Raw genomic sequence first — 26708 nt, 5'->3', positions numbered from 1 at the left:
TTGATGTAAGGCTAATGCACTGGTCTGAGCTCCTTAATTGAAAGGCAGAACATGGATTAAATGAGACACTCACAGAACCGCCAAGCTCCTAATGGCTACTTTCCCTGCCTTCAGCTACTGGCAAGCAGATTGTCTGATTCATCCCCTAGTAACAGATGCAGCCAGTTTTATGTGCATCTATAAACCACCTTGGTGTGACCTAAAAGGCCAAGGGAAAGTGTGGGTGCATTGGAAGCTAAGTTGTAAATGAATATCATAGGTGTCAGGGGCTCAGGAGCAGAGGTGCAGGGAAGAGAGGAGATGGAGAGCGAAGGGGAAGAATCCGAGGGGAGCATAGGAGAAGATGACAGTGGCCCGAGAGATTCCATGAGTCTCTCCAGCGAATCGGAAGATTCACAGAAGGAGGCGCCTATGGCCAGGGCAAGGGGGGCCCCAAGAGGGACGCTCCAGGAGCAAGGGGCCAGCGGGGACTCCCAGAGCAGCAGTTGGAGATCAGGACCAGCTTCCCCACCAGAGCGTAGTGGGGGGGAAGAGTCCCAGGTAGCGGGGCCAGCGTATCCCCCGCCAGGGAGAGAAGATGAGTCAGGGCTGGCCACGCCTCCATCGGAGAGTCAGGCAAAGGAGGGGAGGTCAAGTCCAGCGAGCCTACCGGAAGAGGGAAGCAGTGACAGGAGCAGTATAACGGTCAGGAGGAAGGTCACTGGGTTGGCGCGAGAGACAAGTTCAAATGTACAGGAGCGCGGGACAACAGAGAATGAGGATTGGGAACCGGGTCCTAAAGCCCGCCGGAAGCAGGGGGAGGAGTCAGGCGACTCAGCGTCAGAAGAGTCCAGAAAGGGGAATGCCACAGCGGGCAGGAGGACCCAGAGGAGGAGAGAGCAACGGAAGAGGTGGAGCAGGGCTAGGATCTTAAACTGGTGTCAGGGGGGAGGAGATTCAGATGGGACTTCGACGGTCTAGGGTTTAAGACGTAGAGCTGCGCGCTGCGGCTTTGGAATGGAAGCTGAACTTAAATAAAGACTTTTGTACATAACGACGACCTGGCGTTGGTCCTCTGTGAGCTGGGACCTAGGGGCAGCTCTGACAGTAGGACTTCTTACAAGGTGCTAAAACTTGCAGTATGCAAGTTTTCTGGTGCATGGCTCAAATTTGCAAGTGGCTTAAATCTTCTGTTGACTCCAGTCAAAGGCTACTATGGGGTGTGGCGCTCATCTCGCTTCAGGCCAAGGGAGCTGGCATTTGTCCACAGTTTTCCGGGTCATGTGGCCAGCATGACTAAACAGCTTCTGGCATGACGGCACACCATGACGAGTGCCAGAACAGACGGAAACACCATTTACCTTCCCACCACAGCGGTACCTATTTATCTACTTGCACTGGTGTGCTCTCAAACTGCTAGGCTGGCAGGAGCTGGGACTGAGCAATGGGAGCTCATCCCGTTGCATGGATTCAAACTGTCAACCTTCTGATCGGCAAGCCCAAGAGGCTCAGTGGTTTAGACCACAATATGTATGTCAACTAATTCATTCACATGATCAGGCAGAAGGGGTCTTCTTTCAGAATATAGAGCTCTATGTGATGAAGAAAAAAGACTCCTGAACAGCAGTTGTGCTTGGAAGTAGCCAGAAATTAAATTACTTTAAGTCTGTGTAAGATATTTAAAGCACCAAGCTTGGGTGGAAAATGCAAAGCTTTCTTTTCAACTAGAAAACTTCATCTGTGTGCCTGACAAGTTCTGGGATACATTCTGTAGAATTGTGTGTGCGCGTTTCTGCAGAGCAGTCTTCCTTAGCCTGGCATCCATAGGAGTGTTTGGACTGTAACTCCTCTCATTCCTGACACTGGCCATGATGTCTGGGAGCTGGACAATAAAGACATCTGGAGGGTCCCAGGTTCCCCCAATGCTAGTGTGGGAAACTCCTTGCACCCTGCTGCTCTGAATTGGAGCTCATTTTGAATAGATGAGAAGAAGGCAGGAAAGGGAACTTCCCCTGGAATCTGCTGTCTCAGGCAGGCTGCTTTAAATTGCTATGTGTTTCTGTAACTGGAGGGAAGGAAGAGCAGTGTTATCAGACAAAGTCTATTTTCGCTGGTTCCCCAAATCTCTTTTCTGATGAGAGCAGCTTTTGCATCTCATTTGGAAACCAAGGAGCCAGAGTCTGGAGGAAGAATGGGGAGGCACACAATGCCAGATGCTTGAAGTCCAATGTGAAGTTTCCACAGTCTGTGTTGATTTGGGGAGCCATGTCATCAGCTGGTGTTGGTCCACTGTGCTTCATTAAGTCCAGGGTCAATGCAGCCATCTACCAAAAGATTTTGGAGCACTTCATGCTTCCTTCCAAAGACGAGCTTTATGGGGATGCTGATTTCATTTTCCAGTAGGACTTTGGCACCTGCCCACACTGCCCAAAGTACCAAAACCTGGTTCAATGCCCATGGGGTTACTGTGCTTGATTAGCCAGCAAACCCGCCTGACCTGAACCCCATAGAGAATCTATGGGGCATTGCCAAGAGAAAGATGAGAGACATGAGACCAAGCAATGCAGAAGAGCTGAAGGCTGATATTGATATCCATAACACCTCAGCGGTGCCACAGGCTGATAGCATCCATGCCATGCCGCATTGAGGCAGTATTGATGCAAAAGGGGCCCAAACCAACTACTGAGTACATGTGCATGCTTCTACTTCTCAGAGGTCCAGTATTGCTCTATTTGCAGCCCTCATTTTGCTGATTTCATTTAATATTCTAATTTTCTGAGATTGTTAATTTGGGGTTTTCATCAGCTGTACGCCATAAACATCACAATTATAACAAATAAAGGATTGATATATCTCGCTTTGCATGTCATGAGTCTATCTCATATATTAGTTTTACCTTTTAAGTTGAATTACTGAAATAAATGAACTTTTCCACAATATTCTAATTTTTTGAGTTTCACCTGTATTTTGGGGGCCAGTTTGGGGGCTGTTCGGCTAGCTTAAAACATGCTATTCCTGCATAGGGAAGATGAGATCCCTGCATTGCAGGGGGTTGGACTCGGTTACTCTTGAGGTGGGTCCCTTCCAGTTCTACTATGCTTCTATGCTGCGGTTGCTTGCTGTCTCGCCCTAGGGTGTTTCACTCTTTGACACCGATGAGGGGGACTTTTGGCCACAAGTTCCTACAGAGCTTACAGGAAGAGAAGGTTGTCTCCTTATCTGAGAGCCAACAACTGCTAGCTTCTCATGGTGTTAGCAAGCGAACCAAAGAGCTCAAGGGGGGCATTTCAACTTTGCCTGCTGTCAGCCAAGCTCAGGATGTCAGGGACTTGTGGCTGTCCAGTGCAGTATCAGTAGAATCCCTTCCACTACATTGTGCATCTGCTTCCCCCTAGAAATTTAACACGCGAGGATAGGTACAGCCACAGAGTGCCATGGGGTTGCAAAACAAGCTCATTTCCCATTGCCTTTCTTTGCACCCTTCATAAATTCCCATCCTCTTTCCCACCTGCTCAACTCTAATTTCACCTTCTACCATGCAAATATGACTTTGAGCATCAAAGGCTTCAGTCTTCCCTAAAAACTATATTCTTGAGAAGTTGATGTTGTACAAACTAATAAGGCATATTTTGGAAAGACACCTTGTTAAAAAAAGAAAAGCTATTTCTTCTGAAATAGTCGGAGTAAGTATTGTTGATGAAAACTGTGCTTAAGCTGCAAATGCCATTATTTGCAACACTGTGAGAATGTAAATGACCATGGCATTCTACTTTGTTTCAGTTGCCTTTGTAAAGCCAGTGAAGTTGTTAGCTCTTTCGTGCCTTGCATTTTAATGCAAAGTATCAACGAATTTTGTTTGACTACAGTTTATCTGATATGCATAGTATTTCACACTACTTCCATCTATCACTGGATCTTCCATTGTTTTCCACTGCCTGTCACACCTGATTTTCATAACTACATATTTTCATTTCTAAACATTTACTGCCCTAGTTGGCTAATCACGGATGAACGAGCAAAAAAGGGCAAGCTTCTGAGTAAGCAGAAATGAATCTCAATGTCTGATCAGACCCATTTCACACATTCACTATCAGTTACTACAAGTACATACTTCACAATAAATATCTAAGAGAAACTGGAGTAAAGCAAGCTGGTTAAGTCAGAGTAAAGCTATACCAGATCTAAACTTTGTTCAGCAGTGGAGCTGCCGCCATTGCTCTGCCTAAGCCTGGTAGAAACAAGAAAGAGGTTGCCGAAGAAATGTTCCAGCAGACCACAGTGATCTACTGGGTGTATAAAGGATGATTGCTTCTAAGCAGTTTGTAATTGCTCTGGAGAAAAGCAATTGTGTTAAGTCAGCCACTGAGCAAGTATTCTTAATAGTTTAGCACCAGGTGAACACTGAAGACTGGACAATTGTTAAAGCTTCTGCCCTAGGTACCTGAACTGTACAGTGGTACCTCAGGTTACATACGCTTCAGGTTACAGACTCTGCTAACCCAGAAATAGTGCTTCAGGTTAAGAAATTTGCTTCAGGATGAGAACAGAAATTGTGCTCCGGCGGCGCGGCAGCAGCAGGAGGCCCCATTAGCTAAAGTGGTGCTTCAGGTTAAGAACAGTTTCAGGTTAAGAACGGACCTCCGGAACGAATCAAGTACTTAACCCGAGGTACCACTGTATCACCACATGTCTCTGAACACAAGAGGAGTCCTGCTGGATGAGACCAGTGCTAGCACAGCATTATGCTCACCAAATAGCCAACTAGATACCTATGGGAAGCCCATAAGAAGGCTATGGATGCTGTCACATTTTCCTTCTTGCAGCTGGTATTCTGATACTGGAGTTAATAGCCCTCATGACTAGCAGCCTCCTTTAATTTCTCTGGTGCGTTTTGAGTATGACCCTTCCAATTCTATGATTATATGAGTACTGCATTCATCTTATGTTTATTATAGATTATAAAGCATGAGCATGGAATGAAACTAAAAGCACCATAAATCATAAATGGTCAGCCATCATTAAGGCTGCTACAACTGAAGGCCTATACTCACAACCTACTGGCACAAACAGAAAGTTGTTTGCGCTCCCATTTCCAGTGCTGCTCTCTTCTATCTCCCCATACTGCTGAGTGCAAAAGTGCTAAGCATGAGTGGTTCATAGGTTACCATGGACATTTATGAAGTTCTCCACTGCAGCAAGACTTTATAGCTCTGAGTGGAGAAAGAACATGGAAATACTAGTAGTTTCCCAGATATATACTTCCCTTTGAGCCAATTTGTAAAGCTCAGTAATGTGGATAGATTCAGTATTGGTGAATCATATATTGAAGCTCGCAGTAGGCTATCTAGTATAGTCATACCTTGGGTTGAAGTAGCTTCAGGTTGAGTGTTTTTGGGTTGCACTCCGCGGCAACCCAGAAGCAATGGAACGCGTTGCTTCCGGGTTTCGCCGCTTGCGCATGTGCAGACGCTCAAAATGATGTCATGCGCCTGCTTGGAAGAGGTGAATCGCGACCCACGCAGACACAGGTTGCGTTTGCTTCAGGATGTGAACGGGGTTCCAGAATGGATCCCGTTTGCATCCAGAGGTACCACTGTAATCCAAAGCTCTCCTTGATGCAGAGTGAGGGTGTCTTCAACAGATGACTGCCCAGCCCTTGTTGCAGACTCTGTGATGGAGAATCTTCCACTCTCCTTAAGTAATTGCCTCAGTTGTTACCTCTGAAACATTTCTCTTAATGTTAGACTACAATCTACCCTCCTGTAAATTATGGCTAAATGTACCCACTTCTTCCAACCTTACCTCATAGAAAGACTTTTCCTCATCTCTTCCAGTTTATGTTTCTGAGGTGCTTTGAATGTAAGAGGTCAATAAAAGCTTTCTGGGAAATGATATATAATGAATGGAAAAAAAATGTTTAAAATAACTTTTGCAAAGAAACCAGAAGCATTTTTTATTAGGAATTATAGGTACCAATATGCCAAAGGAGCAGAAAAGACTTTTTATGTATGTGACAACAGCTGCACGGATACTACTAGACCAGAGATGGAAAGAAGAAAGAGTCCCTACCAGAGAGGAATGGCAAACCAAGCTGTTGGACTCTGCTAAAATGGCAAAACTGACCAGAAAGCTCAGAAATAAATAAGATGAAAACTTCAGGAAAGAATGGGGGAAATGATAATTTATTTAGGAGACCACTGTAAGCAGATGAAAACATTAGCAGGATTTTAATATCACTTGTAATGTAACAAACACTTTGGACAATATGGACAGATGCAAAATATAGATTATTAAATAATATGCAGTTGAAAATGTTAACAATAAGACCCATGGTGGGAAGTTTCAGAGAAATCGCTATATACGGCTGTGCATTTGGTATTGTTATAAATTTACATTTGTAAAACTAAATGAAAACATTTTTTTAAAAAAAATAATGTAAAAGATTAAAGGCTAATTTCTGGGCACTTCCAGGCAGAGAAAAACTCCTGTCCGAAGGCCTGGAGAGCCATTGCCAGTCAATGTAGACAGGGATGAACAGAATGTAGATCAGGATCACTTTTAGATCTCTGAGTGAATTGCAATCAACCGGCAAGGGCTCTCAATGTTTTTAACAATACCCACAGCAAAATGACCTGTTCCACCTAGATTAGGCTACTAAAATGAAGTAAACTATTCCAAAGCTGACTTTTGCGCAAAAGGCTTGTGAGCTCAGTTCAGTTCTGCTACTGGAAATAAATTACTAGACTCAAAATATGTTCAGAGGAGCCCTGTTTTTTTCGTTCTTAAAATATGTCTTTTGCTCCTGACTCTGATCAGTAGATCTAGTGAAAAACAAGGTAGTTTCAGCAAGCCTGAAGTTTGCCAACCCCAGCGCATTATGTTGAGCTGGATGGACAAATTGTCTGAATCAGCATAAGAGAATTTCCCATGCTGACTCGTAGGCTAGAAATAATCACTGCAAACTCACCACAGATAACATATGTTTGTGTCTGGGTCTAAAAACTTGCCAAATATCCTGTAAGGACAATATGACTGCTTTGTTTGGCTGACTTGAGAGGTTTTTTTAACGAGAGGGTGGGTTTCCTTTTAGTTCAGCTACCTGTGAACTTTGCTTCTATCCCCTTTGTTCGGATACATACTTTGCTCAGCAACAGGAAAAGTCAAGAGAAAACAGAATGCAGCAGCTGAGAACCTGAGCTGGACAGTAATGAAAATGTGTGTATTTGAAATTCATATTCCAAGTACAATTTAAATTGTACTATGAATCTGAAATAAAGCTTAAAATGTTCCTAGTAGAGTTTTTTGTTCCCTTTTGCTCACTGAAAGTTTGATGAGCAAACTCATTCTTGCAGTCTTGAGAAAAAAGTTGAATAGAGCACACTGATGAATAAATTAACTCTTGAGCACAGCATCTCTAAATTGCCTTAGATAACAGGAAGGCAACTACAGTACATGATATGACTATAGTTCCCATTATTATTCGGATCAACTGAATGCAAAGTAGGCATCACAAATTAACTGAAGCAGTATATTCATAAGGTACAGAGAAAACCCATGCGCCATAACCATTTTCTAAACTATTGGCTGCAATAGTTATTTTAATAAGTTTTGATGAGATCTTCAGTTTGGGGAATTGACTGTACAAAGGTCTTCAGTATACTGTGTCCCTAAACTCCAAATGACTACTTGAAAAGCTAAAGTGTGTTTATTTTCTATATGAAATTTAGTTCAAGCAGGTATTTTGTATAACGTGATTAAACTTATATATGTATTTTAATTACTCAAATTACTTTCTCATGCTTTTATATACCCTATAGTCATATCATGTAGTGTAGTTGCCTTTCTGTTATTTAAGGCAACCTTGAGCACATGCCAGTCCATTATGATACTTTCAGTTAGGATACTTTCTTACTTTTCCCCTAAAGTAATGTAACTGGACAGCTAGCTTTCTATGCTGGGAAACAACTTTTACTTGGCAGAAGTTTACATTTGCCTAGGATGTTCTCTTCTCATCAGTACAGGCCTTCTTTTAAGAACCAATCTTTTCTTTCAGAGAGGATGGCCTCTTTGAGAACCATGGACAAACCTCTCCTATTTCAAAATACTGAACACCAGCTCTATAGTTTTATGTGGTCAAACATCTCCAGCTGGGCAGAGCAATCTTATATTCCAATACACCATGGAATGAGTCATATCTTCCACTATACCGGTGCAATATCCAACATATTCTATAGCTGCTTAGGTGATGTTATCCCATTAAAATAATTTTGCACTCTAAAATTATTTTAATTAGTTTCTTCCTTATATTATGTGTTTATTTATTGTTGTCAAAAGAAAACTCCTAAATGACAACAGTGTGGGCAGTTAAGACACAGCTTGAAGAAATCTCTCTTTTTTCCCAAACAACAACAACCCTGTTTTGGGGTATAGAACAGCACACAAAAACCAAAACTCAGGGCACGCAAGCCAATGCAACTTTTCTGAGAGACTGGGCCTTGCACAATGTGTTGTTTTGTTCCCCTGCTGGTGTTTGCAAGCAAGCAGTGCCCCCTTCTCCTCCTGACTTTCCCTGGAGTATTGTGCACAAGTCACAACATTGGCCTCTTCTGGGGAATACTAGGTTAGATGAGGAAAGAAAGAAGCAAGCAAGCAAGCAAGCAGAGGAAGTGGGGAGGAGCAAAGGGCCTGGGGGGGGGGGGAAGGATACAGCTACATGTTCTAACACACTGTGCCCTAACTGGTAATGAATATGCCTGAGGCAAACTTCCAACTCTTTCTTTCCTCCTCAGGGCACCATAATAATTCAAAATGACCAACCTACCTTCTTGGAAACATGTGTTTATATCAATAAACTTTTTTTCTTTTTTAAAAGACATAACAGAATTAGCCCTGGGTTGACCAGAGGAGAACAATTGTTAGAATCTGAAAAAAATGTCAAGCAAGCTTTATGTTACATACTTTTAAGAGTACCTTTGTAGCTTTCCTGTTCAAATAGTGCTCCTGCCCTTCTTGAGTCAAGCTCAGAAGCTGCACAGTAACCCCTCCTCCCCCAAACCTTCTGCAGGGTACAGAGAGAAATAACCACTGATTTTTCTCTACCTCCATCAGTCGCATTCAATGGGTGGTTATTCTTTCTTGTGTTAGGCGACAGGCAGAAAGCCAGCAAAGGGCCTGCTTTCAGTCTGGTCTGCTGCCCTCTTTAAGCCTCCCAGCAGCACCAGATTTAGGGGGGTGTGGGCAGGTGCTTGAGTTGCTGCAACTATGACATAGCACACTTGAGAGCATGTGCAGAATGGAAAGGAGGGAGAGGATGCCAAATAAATATTTCAGGTGCCAAATTTTGTCCTTACTCAGGGCACCATAATACCAAAGTCTGCCCCTGCTCCCAGCAAGCACATACAGTGGTACCTCGGGTTACAGACGCTTCAGGTTACAGACTCCGCTAACCCAGAAATAGTACCTCGGGTTAAGAACTTTGCTTCAGGATGAGAACAGAAATTGTGCTCTGGCGGCGCAGTGGCAGTGGGAGGCCCCATTAGCTAAAGTGGTGCTTCAGGTTAAGAACAGTTTCAGGTTAAGAACGGACCTCCAGAACGAATTCAGTTCTTAACCAGAGGTACCACTGTATTACTTGGCTTTTTATCTATCCATTTTCATCTACCCTGTTTCGCAGCTCTGTCCAACACCCCCAGGGCAAGTGACCCTGTCCTAGTTGCACTAGTATGGACTATGAGAATGCTTGTGTGGTATTGCAGGAAATTGTGGATTTCTGTATGCTCCTGAGTCCTGGCTTGTATGTGTAGTAGAGGATGGGTAGTCTGTGGGAAACACCTGCATTAGGTGTGCTTCGAACTTCAAGACCCTTCAGAGCAGACATCCCTCCCCCCTTTTCTCCCTTCCCATCAGTGTTTCTATTCGAAAATGACAGGTCCTGGGGCCTAAGCCTGCCTGAAAAGCCTCGGACTTGAAAGCCCCATTCTAAACAAGTGCGTGCGTGTAGCTATGGCACGAGGGGAGTGCACTTTGTATGTGCTCAAAGGTGCTCTCTTTTTCCCCTTTGGGTAAACCAGCGCTCCAACTAAACCTTTGTTTTCTATGATCCTATGCGCCTCTCCGCCCACCCAGCTTCCTTTGGGGGGTCGCCACATCTTGCAGACCATCTTACGGCCTCTCCTGCCGGGAAATTTCAGACAAAGGCTGGGCTGCTGCCACAGTAGCCGCTTCCGCCAACAGCCTCGGCGGCGTGTGCGTGCGCCACGGTTTGGCGCGGCCAGAAGAGACAAGAGCTGCTTCTGCTGGATCCAGTCCGCGCTCCGATGCGCCAAAGGAGCCGGGTGGCCAATGCTCCCTCGCCTTCTCTCCAAGTCCTTCCCACGAGCCGGCCACCCATCCCCAGCAAGCGGCCACCCGCAACAGGGGCGCGCTTCCTCAGCCTCTCCCTCTCCGCTGCAGCCTTTGCGCCCCCTTCGGTAGGACGAGCCAGCGACTCCATCCATCCCCACGTGGGAACGAGCTCCGGAGGCTAGCGGGGTGAAAGCTTTGGGCAGGGAGGGCGTGGGAACCAGGGGCGGGAGGATGTGAGGCTGGGCGGCAGGGGCGAGGGGGTCGTGGTCCCCACGCCCTCTCCTCCCAGGGGGCGCCGAGACGCGGCACAAAGCCTGCGCGCAACTGGGGCGCGGAGGGAGCTGCCGCGCAACGAGGCGCGTCGCGGATCCTGGTTTGTTCTCTCTCTTTTTTCTTCCCATTCATCCCCTCCCGTCTGCCTCGGACGAGGCTGTGCCCTCGGGGCTCTCTTGTTTTTGCATAATCCTGCCTCCCTCCCTCTCTCCCCCTCGCTGGGCTCGCGTTTGATTGATGCGACGGGGGTCACGCTTTCGTTCCCGCGGGCAGCAGCTCGTCGCTGGCGAGGCCAAGCCTTTGTGCAGAAGTGCGCGGCGGCCCAGCGTCCACGGCTGGGCGGGAGGCATTTAAATGCCGCGATTTCGGGGCGGTAACAAAGGCGGCAGCGGGAGGGAGAGAGACAGAGTGAGAGGCGCGCGTACGGCTGCTTTGGGCCGCGGCCAGCAGTAGCGGCGGTGGCGTTGGACGCGGCGCCACGAGCGCTCCCAAGTGAGTAAAGGCAGCGACTCCGGTGGATCCGTCCTTGCACGCGCGCACTGCCCGGTTACCCATCTGATTGGCGCTTGGGGGGAGCGGGCAGGGCGGAGGGCGCTCTCTCCGCGCGCAGCTTCGTAGGCGCGCACGGATGGATGGACTTCCCCGTGTGCCAGCCTGCCCTTCCCATCGCTCCTGCAGCGCCACTTCCAATTGCGAGACGGATTCGAATTCGTCTCTGAAGCTTTGACGCGCCCTCTCCTATCTCCACGCGGCTCCCATACTTTTGCACTGGGAAATCGCCAAGGTCCTGCAGTTTTCAGGATCCTGGCATTTCCCTTGAGCGACAGAGAAACCCTGCATGCCTAACGTGTGGTAATGTTTTGTAATGTTTACTGCAAATAATAGATGGAGGATTTCCTTGGAGCGTTCTATCAACGCAAAACGATCAAGCAACTGGTGCCTCGGAATTGAATCCCCCCCCCCGTTTTTGATTAGGTTAGTTTCTCCCAATTGCCTCTAGCTTATTAAGATTTTGTTCTTGGGATGGGGAACGAGGTTGGTCGTGTTTTTGTTTCTGAAATGGTAATTAACTGGAGGGCTCAGTTTCCAAACGTGGGCAATATAAATCTTGGATAGAAAACTTTGCAGAGGCAAACTTGAAAAGTTTTCCCGGTTTGCCTGTAGGTTGGGGTCTTGAGGTTGTTGCTGAAGGAGATTCAAGCTGGAGCAAGACTGACTGAACTTGGATCTCAGCGGTATCATGTAGAGATGACTTGGAGATGGAACAACTTCCAGTGCATCAGGTTTGGCCCTTCAGTCACTCCTCCTGCTTTTCATTTGCAGAATGCTGTTTTCATTTGTTCATCAGTTCTCTGTAGAAAAGAGCAGCCTGCTGAGATAATAATGTTAGCAATCAATACTGCTGGTTTTTTCCCTTGAAGATCCTTATATTCTCTCCATCTGTTGTGACATCTTGTGCTCCTCTTGAGTTTGCACTGTGCAACGTTTTGTCTGGAAATGCAATTAATGGTTTCTTTATTTTCTTATTAGCAGTGGGCACAATCCACTGAGAAGCGGGAACAGTTGCACATCTCACAATCCATTTGAGTAGGGCTTGCACAGGAGAGCTGCCGGTTTGATTGCACCTTAAATATTTCATCAAGTATCTGTATATGTTTTCTCGGTGGCATTCGTTCCAGAATAGATAAAAGTTATATAATGGAGAGTGTGTTCATTTAACTTGCAGATTCCATGATAAAAGAACAACATGAGCAGATATTTTCCTGTCATGGGTTCTGCTCCAGATATTTTGTTTTCAAGTAGAAGCATTTGGCATCTCCTGTTGCTAGGCAGGGAAAAGTGTGAATTATAAAAATATGCTGAAACTTGAGGGAGACACATTTGGATTTTAATATGTTGCTGATATTATTTTTCAGTATGTTTAAGGCTGCTGTTCTGGACATAGTTTGGAGCAGATAATTTTACTTGACTTTAATAGGACTTGTATATGTGAAATTGTGCCTGGGATTTCTGCTTGAATTCAAAAGAAAGGCACTGTCATCTGTTCTTGAGTAAAACTTCAAAAGGCAAGGATTTTGCCCAGTATAAATCATGTAATTTTCCCCAAAGTTGATCCTTCAATATTAATACAGAGGGCAGCAAGAGCAATAGAATAAGAGCAGTGAGAGCAATAGCTGGGGCATTTTTTTCTAGGAAAAAAAGGTACTGGAAATTCTTTTTAGGGACCTTTCTTTAGGGGAGCACCCAGCCAAAGTTGTTGAGCTTTTTTAGAGGGGAGCACAGTGCTCCCCCCTAAAAAAATTTTAGGGGTACTGCCATTCTGTAGTTTAAATCAGGAAAAATACATACATAAATGGACAAAAGTACAAAGATTCACAAAATGTTTAGGCAATCTGAAACAGTGGGCAGTGGAAACCTTTTCCCATAAACCTCTAGAGAAGTGATGGGGGCACAGTAGCTGTCCACTTGTCTATCAGATCCACATTTTGAGCACACATACCTGTGTAATGTCCCACTTGTCTTTGGGTACACAATTGAGCTCCATGCTGGGCCCTGTATACTAGTCAGCCCAGCAAACCCTTTGGATTGGAACAACTATTGACCAGCTGCAAACACCCCCTTTGGGGGAAGATGGTGGAAAGGGTCATGGTGGGACTGCTAAAAGCATTCTTGAAGGAGACTGATTTATTTGCATCATTCTTTCTTGCAAGGGGATAAAGGAATAGAGATTAGGTTGTGCATCTCCTGATTCCCTCTTCCAAATTCCTACCTCCTTTGGGCAGAGCTCCCTTTCTGCTTCTGAGGGCTCAGTCTCACAGGTCTTCTGGCTGTGGTCTGCTGCTGGTCTTCTTCACTATTCACTCAGGAAAGATTCCTCCCCAAGGCCTGTTCTCACACCACTCCTACGTCTTCCCCTATAGCAGGGGTGTCAAACTCAAATTCATTGGGGGCCGCATCAGCAGTTTGGTCACCCTCAAAGGGCCGGTTGTATCTGTAGGACTTACAGTACAGGAGAGAAGGGTTCAGGCAGCTGTTGGATCTGTCACATCACAGGATGGCATGCGCTCAATATAAAAACAAGTTTCCTGAATGCATGTAAAGTGGAGGTTTCCTGTGCAGAACGGCCGGCGCCGCTAGAGGGTAGACGTTCTCTGGCTTGTAGGCTGCCGCGCATGCACTGAAGAAGTAGCTTTCTTGTGTCAAAAAAAAAAAAGCGAGAATAAAAGGTGAAGGCTGGCGGCCGGCGGCGGCTACACGGGCCACATGACGAGGTCTGGCGGGCCGAATTCGGCCCGCGAGCCTTGTGTTTGACACCCGTGCCCTATAGCATTTGCCACAGAAAATTATTATCCGGTGCCACCTTGCTTGGAAATGTTACATGAGGTTCACTCACCCAGTAGTTGGAACTGTCAAGGACAGGCCACCTGCTCTGTCACAGAATTCACCCTTGTAGCTTTCCCTCTTCCTTCTCTTTTTACAAACTACAGTCGTACCTCAGCTCCCGAATGCCTTGGGAGTCAAACGTTCCAGTTCCCAAACAATCAAAAACTGGAAGAGATTGTTCTGGTTTTTCAAATGTTCTTTTGGAAGCTGAATGTCTGACGGGGCTTCCTAAATGCTCCAGGAGTTTCCTGCAGCCAATCAGAAGCTGCGCTTTGGTTTCCGAACGTTTCGGAAGTCAAACAGACTTCCGGAATGGATTCCATTTGACTTTTGAGTTACGACTGTATGTAACTGGGACTGTTTGGTCTGGGCCAGTCATAATTTTATCTTAATGTGATCAGTAGAGCATGGATTCGAGCCCTACGTTGGGCAAAAGATTCCTGCATTGCAGGGGATTGGACAAGGTGATCCTCATGATCCCTTCACACCCTAAATTTCTCTTTCTTTCTTTCTTTCTTTCTTTCTTTCTTTCTTTCTTTCTTTCTTTTTTATTAAAGGTTTTCTTGAATTACAAAAGTGTGTGCAATGTCTCTCTTGTATTCCCCCCCCCCCATGTAACATTTTTACAAATCAGTTTCATTTGTTGAGACATTAGGAAGAAATGGGGGAAAGATGGGTGGGGTTGGGTGGTGATGTTTCTGTTTTACTTACTATATGTAGGGTTTGGTGTCAGCGTTGCTTGTGCAGGTTCTTTGCTGTTCACTTGTGTTCCTTTGGTGGCGAGAGAGGTTGGGGTTGGCCTAGGGTGTGGTTATTCATTTGTGGTTGGCTGTGGTGGTCTTTGTTTTCATGTGTAAGTGGGGTGCGTGGCACACCCTAAATTTCATGCCTTCAGCAGGCATGAAAAAATAACCAGATCCCCTCCCTTCTAGCCTCCCAAGGATACATTTTACATCCAGCTTAAGTTAGGCCAAAGGAGCAAAAATAATTCATGTTTCCTGTTCTTAAATGCACTCCATTCCTTTGAGCAGCCACAAAAACCTCAAACTATTACATATCCTGTTTTACACACAACTGTGTAAAATATTTACTTCATTGTTGTCAGGAAAAGCTCCCAATATGTCACAATTACTGCCCCAGTTGCTCCCCTGCCAGGTAGTCGTGCATTTTTGCATTGTTACCAAGGTGTATGGTGCTTTCATCTAGTGCAAATGACATTGAAGTGGAAATTGAAAAAGAAAAATAATTTAAAGCTCATTTTGTAAGTATCCCAACAACATGTCAAACCTTGAAAATGAGGCAACAGACACTTGCTTTTGGGCACCTTAGCTCACTGCATACAGTACATTAAATGTACAAAAATGTAGTGGCTAAGCTCAGCATGACACTCGCTTCAGCTCAGCTTGACAACTGCCCCGCTGTCTCTGCCTCGGGACTGATTACCAGGAATCAAAGAGTTATTTCCTATGAGATAACTTTGTACTTGAGTTCAGAATGCACGAGTATAGTATTGGTTTATTTAGAAAGGATTCTATGGGCAGGTATCTTGTACATGGGAATTGGAACCAAAGTAAAAAAAAATACCACATATATAGTTAACGCACTTTTGACCGTCTTTCACAATAAGAGTGGAGGTTTTTTGCACCTCAAAGTTTGCACTTTTTGGTTGAGTGTAGTCCTAAATTGCACCAGCAGCTATGAGTACAGAATCTTAGGTATTCGGTTTTCCAGATTGATTAATCCATAGTAAACCAAAGTGAAACTTCTGTGTTTTGACACAATGGCTTTACACAGTGCTATTTTTCTAGAGAAAGTGGTGCTGGAACTCACCACAAATGCCTCCCTCGTTCTCTTAGAATGGCAATAGTGGTCACCTGAGAGATGCCAAAACTGAGTTTGAGTGAGTTCCGGCTGAAAAAAAAAGCCCTAACTTTACACTTTAAATGTATGGTGCGTAGCTTTTTTTATTGCACCAAACTCCAGCCCTAGTTCATAGATCTAAGACATGAACTTCGAATAGTAGTCTGAATAGAAAGTTATATTTTGCGGAAGCCGTTGTTGGCTTCATCCTGAAAATTCTTCTACTTAATTTTAAGAAAACAGCTTGATCGCACGTCGTGATGTCTTCATTTTATATTTGCAGAAGTATAAAAAAAGTGGAAAAGTGAAATCTTTAGCAGTAATTGTCTCCCCGCAACCCCTATCAAATCCCCCGGGTTAGAAATCCTGCTTTTCATTTCTGCTGGGCTATCACATTTTCACTCCTGTCTGTTAATTCACGTGGCACTTCTTTGCTTCTGTTGTTATTATCTGATTCTAAATACTAATACCAACAGAAAATGGATCCACTATCAATATTGGCTCTGTTTTACATTCCTTTCAGATAAGCTAAAATGAAGGTGATTGCTTCTATCGCCGTTTTATTTTCCTATAGCATCCTTAATCACTATGTCCTATAATACCAACAGAGTTCTGACAGTAGGACTTCAGTGCGTTGAAGATTCCCACTTTTCAGGACTAGATGACTCTTGTGGTCCTGGCCAACTCTACAATTTTATGCAAACTGTCAAGGAAGAACTATGCCATACTGTACAGACTGAAACATCAGTAAAATGACCAACCCCAGCACTGTATAAAATAGACTGTGTTGTTATATAGTTCCTTCTTAATGCCTTATTCAGCTGCAGGCAGGCCAGGATCAGAAAGGCAATAGATGGGGTCAGAAATGGGCTGCAGGTAGAGCAGCCAGATGTAAAACAGGGCTTGGCTCCAGCAGCTTTAACACCTGTGCTGAAGAGGGAATTTCAGCAGATGCAGCTTGTCTGAGCTCCCCCTCCCCACACACCCTTGCATTGCATTGTTTTGTGGTGTTCTTCCAAATTATGGGAGGAGCTTCCGTGAGTTCCCTGTTGCAGAAGTTTATGGTTGCATGTGGATGGCTGTGGGACTGGCAACATGATAGCAGGGTCTCTCCCGCCCTCATGCAGTGTGGATTGCATGAAGAGGAGTAGAATGGCTTTGTCTGTGGTAAACACAAGGCATAGCATGTCTAGAGTTTGGGGGTTTGCTTCTTCCTGTGGTAAAGGTTTGGGCTTCTGTGCTCTTATCCAACCTGTTTACCTCATTTCCATTGGTGAAGAAACCCAAATGAGGAAGTTTCCTTGCACGCTGCGGAAACTGGTGGTCTGTGAGCTAATTTGGTTTCTGTGACTGCAGAGGCACCTTCTGATGAGCTTAATTCTGTATTTTCCCCCTGCCCTGCACCTGACTAGTGCATACAGAAAAGCTGATACAGCTCTTGCTCTCTCCTTCATCCTGACATAGGTTTGTAACATAAACTATTGTACAGCCCTAGGTCAGAGCTATCAGTTTTCAAATCACCAGCTCCTTAGTCATCACAATTATAAAGGCAGATTTCATGTTGATGTTGGTCTAAGCAGTTCTCTTGCAGATTAATTCTAAGCAACTTCTGTGGGCTGAAGTCCTTCAAAGAAAAATTAACCAAAAGGACATTACGAATCATTATGTTTTATATCTTTTTCATTACAGGTTTTCTTGGGATACTATTGTCACTAAATGGTGGTTCGTTTCAAATGGATCTGATTTCTGCTGACTTCGCATCCTATTATCTAGTGGCAGGTGTGCTGCCTAAATCACTGAATGGATCACTTTGGAATTTGTTCTTTGTATAGTATTTCAGCCAAACCTGCATGCAGGCTTCGTTCTTCACCACTGTCATCAACCCCAGAAGTACTCTTTTTTTTTTTAAGTGCGTCTTTCCAACACTGCAGTATTTATTACTAAATGCCAAAATGATCCATTCAGCAGTTATGGCCCCCCACTGTATTAATATAATTAATGTCTAGATTAGAAATTTGTCAATGTATTTTAATGCATGAAAGCATTCTTATGATATTCTAAGCTTTGGTACCAACATATCGCTGCCAAAGAAAGCATAGGCATCCGTGTTGGTCCATAGTGGTGTGTTGGGGGAAAATCCACTGTAAAGCAGTTCCTTTATCAGAACCAACCCAGAATGTGAAAAAAATTTGAGAACACTGGAGAACCTGGAAACTTCCTTGCTACTTTGTGGCATTTCAGTTGCCTGTGGGGTTGGGATATTACTTTTTAAGGAATGTTGCCAAATTCACCTTAGCAATGTGTGATGGGACCATTTGAGCAAATGTATGTATCTGGATTTAAATCTCAGCTGAGTTCCCATTAGTCGAAACAGAACATCAAACTGCATGCTGTGCTCCCACTGTTAGCACAAGGGAACACCTTGTTTCTTTGCTCTGGGCTAGCACCACCCCCTGCTATTCCTTTCAGGTCCTGTCCCCCCCCCCCATACATGTTTGCTAACAGAGGTGGCCCAAGACATTTTGGCATGTTTAGCAGAACATCCCCCGTGATCGTAAAAACAGAATTTGCTTTCCTTCGGTAGTAGCTCTGAACCTGCCACCTGAATTGAGCCTCTTGTTTGTGTTGCCCAATGGCAGGGCCGGTCCTGATTAGAAGCAAAAACCATCCATCGAAACTGATCTGCACTAGATAGATTCAGAGCTAACCAAAATATTTATTGTCTTCGCTTACTATTATTGCTACCAGAATGGATGTCTCTCTGACCGATGGCCGTGTAGGGGAAGGATTCTGTAGAAGCCAATGGAGGCCATTTCATAGCAGGACGGTCTTGTCAGTAAAAACAACAACCCACCAAAGAGTTTTGTGGCACGTTATCAACTAACAGATTTATTGTGGCATGAACTTTTCTGAGTGCATCCATGTCATCAGGTACAGGATTGGACAAAAGGAACTCTGTTCTGCAAAACCTTGTTCCACAATAAAACTTCTTATTTTTAGCCTTTAAGGTGCCACAAGGCTCTTTGTAGGTCATGGGGCAACAGACTGTGTTACCACAGCCATTGCTAGTCCCTATATCTTGCTTTTATTGATTTCTTTTCACACATTTAGCCTGCCTTTCCGTCCCTTAAGAGCTGCCATAATGCCTAATGAATTACGCTACCATAAAGGCACTCCCAAAAAGAAAATGCCAAAAATCGACAGATTTACACTGCAAACTTAAATCAGCTGCTATTTTAACTGCTTTGGCTTATCTCAGCGAATCCTGGAAATCACAATCCCATGAGTATACAGATAATTTCCTGTTAAGAGATCTGCTGCCACCACCACCTGCTGCCACCAATAAATATATAATATTCTCTATTTCAGAAGTTAAGGCTTTGAGTGCTGTTGCAGGCATGGAAGATTCCCAAGGTTTGAAGAAATACAAAAAAGGACAAAATGTATTAGGGGGGAAATCCTCAGCAGGGACCCACCCCCACAGCCCACTGAGCATGCTCCGTGACTGTGGAATGCTGACTGGCTGTTGGAAAGGACTTTGGAATGGAGTTGCTGAAATCCTGAACAGCAGCACTTGCTTGTACACCTGAAGCCAAATTCGTGGACTGGAGGATGGGATGAAGGCAGGAATGTGCCTGTAAGCCCCACTACCACACTCTGTGCTTGTGGGTCCTCCTGCTCATTATTTGACCTTCCCTATGTTGTAGTGGTCCCATCACCTCCTGGCAAATAGAAGGGGAAGATATGGAGGTAGTGAGAGATTTTACTTTCTTGGGCTCCATGATCAGTGCAGATGGTGACAGCAGCCACGAAATTGAAAGACGCCTGCTTCTTGGGAGAAAAGCAATGACAAACCTAGTCAGCATCTTAAAAAGTAGAGACATCACCTTGCTAACAAAGGTCTGTATAGTTAAAGCCATGGTTTTCCCAGTAATGATGTATGGAAGTGAGAGCTGGACCATAAAGAAGGCTGATCGCTGAAGAATTTATGATTTTGAATTATGGTGCTGGAGGAGACTCTTGAGAGTCCCATGGACTGCAAGAAGAACAAACCTATCCATTCTGAAGGAAATCAGCCCTGAGTGCTCACTGGAAGGACAGATCCTGAAGCTGAGGCTCCAATACTTTGGCCACCTCATGAGAAGAGAAGACTCCCTGGAAAAGACCCTGATGTTGGGAAAGATGGAGGGCACAAGGAGAAGGGGACAACAGATGACGAGATGGTTGGATAGTGTTCTCGAAGCTGCCAGCATGAGTTTGACCAAACTGCAGGAGGCAGTGGAAGACAGGAGTCCCTGGCGTGCTCTGGTCCATGGGGTCACGAAGAGTCGGACACGACTAAACAACTAAACAACAACAATATCTCCATAAGGACTAGAAAACTGTGTGTGTCTTATCTCATAGAAATCTCCTAGAATCATAGAATTGAAAGGAACCCTGGTCCAACCCCCCTGCAATGCAGTAATATGCAGCTGCCCTGTATGGGAATCAAACCTGCAACCTTGATGTTGTCAGCGCCACACTCTAACCAACTGAGCTATCCAGTCTTATTGAAAGATTCTCAAGAGTACTAGATCCTGATGTTTTTCTGAACCCTTGAAGAATTGTGGCAAACACAGAGGCCCTGGCCATATACCTTTTAGTAGAGGGAAGTATGTCTTTATGCCCACAATGACCCTGATGTTGGGAAAGATGGAGGGCACAAGGAGAAGGGGACGACAGAGGATGAGATGGTTGAACAGTGTTCTCGAAGCTACGAACATGAGTTTGACCAAACTGCGGGAGGCAGTGGAAGACAGGAGTGCCTGGCGTGCTCTGGTCCATGGGGTCACGAAGAGTCGGACACTACTAAACAACAACAACAACAATGTTGTAGAGGGCTTGTACGAACCCTCCATGCAAATGGGGATCCTGCTTTTTCAGGGTTGCCTGTGTGCAGGGTCCAAGCCTCCTGTAGTCTTTCCCCACTCAACATGGGAAGTATGTTGGCAAGCAGGCAGCAGAGTGCAAACTGAGATGTTTAAGTCAGGGCTTGCACTGCCTTGCTCTCTATCTATGAATTTTGCATTTTTGTGTTCAGGCAAATGGTGTGAACACAGCTTTTTGTTGTAGCCTCTGCTTGTAAGCCAGTTAATCAATTATTAAAATCTCTCCATTTTGTGTGGCGGCTCAAGCCTACCTGGTCCACCAGTTTCAGAAAAGTAAGTATGTTTACACAGAAGCAGTTCCAGGGTTGTTTTGACTATACACGATCTTGTCTTTACATGCAATCCCCGAAGTGTACCCCATACACAAGTTGTGAGTTACCTGTTATGTGTATTCCCACAATGCTCTGATCTCACATTAAGGAAGGCTCAGAGGGATGGTGTCTGGTGTCTAAGTCCTCTAACTCGTTGGTGCTTGAACTTTCTTTAATGAAGTTGTTCATCTTAGGCTGTGGAGTCGCTGCAGGTGACACCCAAGGAAGTGGAAGATCAGTCAAGTTGCAGGGAACCGGGAGGATGTGCAGGATTAGTGCTTCTAGTGGTTGTCCTGCTGCTCTCAGAAAAACCTGTTTGTGGCCTGGATTATACGTTATGCCTGGGACAAAGTGTGCAGTACTTTTAAAATATGACAATAAATCCTGAAATCAGTAGCTGAACTGGGATCCACACAGTCACAAAAACAAATTAACTGAAAAAGCATCAAAACAAAAAACGCAAAATAAATAGCAAAAACAAAAGCACCAAATATAAGCTCTAATATATCACCTCAGAAAAAAGGTTCGAAAACCGGAACACCTTCTGGTTTTGCAGTGTTCTAATTCCACGTTGTTCGTGAACTAAGCTGTTCGAAAACCAAGATACCACTGTAGTTCATTTCAGGTCTGGTGTCTGTGTGTCACCTGATACATGACAGGACATCCACCATACAGTACTGTGTATTCTTGCAGTTGCTGAGTCCTGTTTGAAAGCTGCAAGTATGCTGATCACCTGTTCAACCAGGACTGAAGTTGGGATGTTCTTGTCACCTCTTCTGAACAGCTAGGTGATACTGCCTGTATTCTAGCAGAGCTTTGCATGTAGGGCTTTGCATGTAGGAGACAATGTCACCACCATTCTTTGCGTGGCTGGTTCTCCATAAACAGAGTGTGTGAGAGCTCTCTTCTGTACACAAATATGCTGTTGGACTCCCCTCAGCCCCAGCTAGCATGGCCCGGTGATTAGGAATGATGGGACTTGTAGTCCTAACCCAAATGGACCATCACAGGTTCCCCATTCTTGCATTAAATTCTCCTATCTGTTTCTTTAATTATTTCCCATGGATACAGTGCAGTAGGTAACAAGTATCCCTATGTATCAAGCACATCAGCAAAAAGATCCACAAATACGAAAATATACACCAAACAATGCATAAAAAGAGATAATGAACACAATATAAATAGGACAATAATACTACAAACCAACATATTATGGATCCATTTCAACCATTAAGCTTTTTTCCAAAGATATTCTGATTAGTTCTGATTCCTTGGGAAAGGTTTTCTAAATAATCTTATTTGGGAAATGTGCCCAATTGATTCTTGTTGTGCTTGGGCGGCTGATGATTTTTTACCTGAGCAGTTTTATTTTTTCTGAGAGGCTGTTTTTCAATATGCAGGTTGGATTATTATTATTATTATTATTATTATTATTATTATTATTATTATTTTACAAACATTGGTCATTTGCCCTTTTGTCTGGCTTTGCCTTGTTTCGGGAAGAGGAATTATTGGGATACATTCCCCAAATATGATGGGGAAAGGTTTTCTAAAAAAAAAAAAAAAAAAGGACTTTTACATGCTTAGACACACAAAATAAATAGTGGGCATGATCCTGCCAAAGTTAAGTATTTTTCAGTCCAAGCAATTTCAGAGAGAAGGAAACAGTGTTTAATTCTGTTTGCTTAATTTTGGCTGGGTTTTACCCAAGATTTTTTTAAATTTATTTTTTAGGAAAGGTCTGTACCAATGGTAGGAACCAAATTATTTCCTTGAAGGCTTTAAACAACATTCAAGACATGGGGCAGAAGACATCTTTAAGTACAACTAAATGAAGAAAACCTTTGATTACTTTTGGAGTGTTTGATCTTATAATCCGTACAGTAAATGAAAAAGACAGAGTTTCAGTAATGACAGGGTTTTCAGTCTAATGTTACATGTGTGATCTTCATGATAACCCCTCTCACAAGAAAATGCTCACAACTAGTTTCAGTTCTAAGAGCCAAAAAATTTTTAAATAGCAAAGGAATTTGTAAAACTACTGTGTGGGATACACTAGAATCTCATGTTGCAGGAAAACCCCTTAAGTACGTGCAAATGAATTTCTGTACATTCATTTCCTTGTCACCATTGTTTCCTTTTAATCTGTGCCATTGTTCAATGTCAAACTTTATGTTGGCATGCTCTTTGGGGCAGAGAAATGTTACCATGGGCACTGATGGAGAATATGCATCAATTAAGTAACTATAGTAGTACTGGTTACAGATAGGTAGCCGTGTTGGTCTGCCATAGTCAAAACAAAAAAAATTCCTTCCAGTAGCACCTTAAAGACCAACTAAGTTAGTTCTTGGTATGAGCTTTCGTGTGCATGCACACTTCTTCAGATACACTGAAACAGAAGTTTCCAGACCCTTCTATATAGTGAGAAGGTGGGGAGGGGTATTACTCAGAAGGGTGGTGGGAATGGGTGATTGGCAGATAGCTGTGATGAGCCTGTTGACTGACTCTTAACGACTGCAATAGGTCTTACAGGAAAAAGCAAGGGGTGAGAAGGTGAAAAATGGCTTTGTCATGTATAATGAGATAAGAATCCAAGGTCTTTGTTCAGACCAGGACTCTCCATGGTTTTAAGTTTGGTGATAAGTTGCAATTCAGCAGCTTCTCTTTCCAGTCTATTTCTAAAATTCCTTTGTAGTAAAACAGCTACTTTGAGATCTTGTATAGAATGTCCTGGGAGATTGAAGTGTTCTCCTACTGGTTTCTCTGTCTTGTGATTCCTGATGTCCGATTTATGTCCGTTTATTTTTTGGCGTAAGGTTTGGCCTGTTTGTCCAATATAGAGAGCTGAAGGACACTGTTGGCATTTGATGGCATACACAATGTTAGACGATGAGCGATTAAATAGTCCCGAGATGGTATGTGTGATGTTGTTGGGGCCAGTAATGGTGTTGTCCGGGTGTATGTGGCAGCAAAGTTGGCATCTGGGTTTATTGCAGGCTCTGGTGCCAGTGTCCGTGTTAGGTCTGGGACTTTGCCAACTTTGCTGCCACATACACCCGGACAACACCATTACTTGCCCCAACAACATCACACACCTTGCTCTGTGAGATCCATTTAGCCCCTTCTCTTCCTATTTTTAAAAGATGTTTGAACCTTCCTGTTCTAGCAAGCATTTCTTTTGTCAGGTGGATAGATTTTATATGGCAGATCCTCCTTTTAGGGTCTTTAAATCTGCCAAACCTTTCCCTGTTTTTATGCTGCTTTATTGATTTTATAGGATTGTTTAGTTTTGAATCAACATCAGCCGCGGCAAGTGATGCAAATGCATTGAGCAGGGCAGATGTTTTCTACATAAATTACCCCTCCGAGAAAACTGGATACTTTTTAAAATATATATATATATTTAAACCACTTTTAAGGGTTAGTTAATGGAGCAAGATCTTCAGCTTTAATTCATTTTAAATAGGGAATCTTTTAAAATATGGATGCTATATGTGTTTCGTATTATTCATAAGGTTTATACCCTGCCTTTCCTCTTAGTGGGCTTGAATCATTGTGCGTGTTCTCTATTTTATTCTCAGCAGCCCCAAAAGGTATGTGATCCAATGGCCCAAAGTCATCCAGTGAGGCTTGCAGCTGAATAGGGATTTGAACCTGGTGCTCCCAATCTTAGGCAAGCACAATAAATTCTACACCACATCTGCTGATTTCCCCCCACCCTCCCACACCAAATTTTGAGGTGTGCACAGGGTCACATTGTTTAGGAATATAATAAGCTACCTTATACAGCAGGGGTGGGCAAGGTTTGCCAGCCATGGGCCTGATCACTCGCACGGAGTGCGGCACTGGAAATTGCTTCTGCGCATGCCCAGATGCTGAAAATGGTGCCTGCGCAGAAGCAATTGTTGGCGTCTGGACATGCACATGTGCAGACGTGATTTCCGGCGCCGCTTGGCAAGTCCCTGCACCACACTGTGCTGGTTTAGCACAGTGCACGTGGGACTTGCCAAGCAGGCAGTTTGGTTCGGGGGTGGCTCGTAGGCCAGTAAAATGGTCTTGGTGGGACGCATCTGGCCCATGGGCCGCACATTGCCGACCCCTGTTATACAGAATCAGACCCATTGGTTGATCTATTCTAGGCATCTCCAACTTGCAGCCCTCCAGATGTTTTGGCCTACAACTCCCATGATCCCTAGCTAACAGGGCCAGTGGTCAGGGATGGTGGGGACTGTAGTCCAAAACATCTGGAGGGCCAAAGGGTGAGGATGTCTGAGTTAGTCTGATATTGTCTAATCTGACTGGCAGCTCTTCTCCAGGGCTTCAGATGGGACAATCCAAGTTTGACCTGGAAATGGGTAGTGCTGGGAGGCACAATTTAAGAAGGATGTTGACAAGCTGGGAGTGTGCAGAGGAGGGAAGCCAAGATAATCAAGGGTCTGTAAACCAAGCCTTATGAGGAACAGTTGAAGGAACTGGGTAGGTTTAGCCTGGAAAGGAGGAGACTTCAAATATCTAAATGGCTGTCCCATGGAAGATGGAGCAAACATGTTTTCTCCTGCTCTGGAGCATAGGACTCAAACCAATGGCTTCAAGTTACAAGAAAGGAGATTTCAACCAAACATCAGGAAGAACTTTCTTGACAGTAAGAGCAGTTTGGCAGTGGAAGAGACTCTCTTGGGAGGTTGTGCACTCTCCTTCATTGGGGGTTTTTAAGCAGGGTTTGGATGGCCGTCTGTCATGGATGCTTTAGCTGAGATTTCTGCATTGCAGGGGTTGGACTAGATGACCCTTGAACCCTACAATTCTATGATGCCATGCCAGAGAATGAACCTGAGGCCTTCCACATGCAGAGATGCTCTACCACTGAGCTGTACATTCAACAGTATACATTTTTACATTCAATGTTAAAAATTTGGTTCATTCTCTGACTATCATTCTATTTCCAGTGTCCAGATCTTCTGGAAGTTTTCTCTTTTTCTTTAGGTAGTGATCTTTGCTGTCCAGGTTCTTTGTACTTGCTTGATTTTTTTGCAAGAAAATATGAGTTGTTGTTGTTGTTGGGTTGCCTCAGCCACTCTTGGTGGTTTACACTATATACAGTGGTACCTCGGGTTACATACGCTTCAGGTTACATATGCTTCAGGTTACAGACTCCACTAACACCGAAATAGTGCTGCAGGTTAAGATCATTGCTTCAGGAGGAGAACAGAAATTGTGCTCTGGCGGTGCGGCGGCAGCAGGAGGCCCTATTAGCTAAAGTGGTGCTTCAGGTTATGAACAGTTTCAGGTTAAGTACGGACCTCTGGAACGAATTAAGTACTTAACCCGAGGTATATTAAAGGTAAAGGGACCCCTGACCATTAGGTCCAGTCGTGACCGACTCTGGGGTTGCGGCGCTCATCTTGCTTTATTGGCTGAGGGAGCCGGCGTACAGCTTCCGGGTCATGTGGCCAGCATGACTAAGCCGCTTCTGGCAAACCAGAGCAGCGCATGGAAACGCCGTTTACTTTCCTGCTGGAGTGGTACCTATTTATCTACTTGCACTTTGACGTGATTTCGAACTGCTAGGTTAGCAGGAGCAGGGACTGAGCAATGGGAGCTCACCCCGTCACGGGGATTCGAACTGCTG

General features: G+C 44.4%; 1 protein-coding gene across 4 annotated transcripts in view; it reads left to right on the top strand.

Moving 5' to 3' along the window:
• Positions 1–26708, top strand: part of ST6GAL1 (ST6 beta-galactoside alpha-2,6-sialyltransferase 1) — a 106878-nt gene that overhangs the window by 17959 nt on the left and 62211 nt on the right. Inside the window, exon 1 of one of the 4 annotated variants that reach the window (XM_081910503.1) lies at positions 10560–10696. The exons of 1 other annotated variant lie outside the window; for it this stretch is intronic. The gene's annotated coding sequence lies outside the window, so the exon portion shown is untranslated. Of the gene's footprint in view, positions 1–10559; positions 10697–10882; positions 11089–11649; positions 11880–26708 lie in introns of those variants that run through there. 2 more of the 4 variants (XM_081910501.1, XM_081910502.1) reach the window with 2 other exon arrangements.

This window comes from Podarcis melisellensis, assembly GCF_964234715.1.
Source record: "Podarcis melisellensis genome assembly, chromosome: 5".
In the NCBI taxonomy this organism is placed as follows: Eukaryota; Metazoa; Chordata; class Lepidosauria; order Squamata; family Lacertidae; genus Podarcis; species Podarcis melisellensis.
The sequence above is the reverse complement of the archived record's forward strand: the minus strand, read 5'-3'. Positions and strand labels throughout refer to the sequence as shown.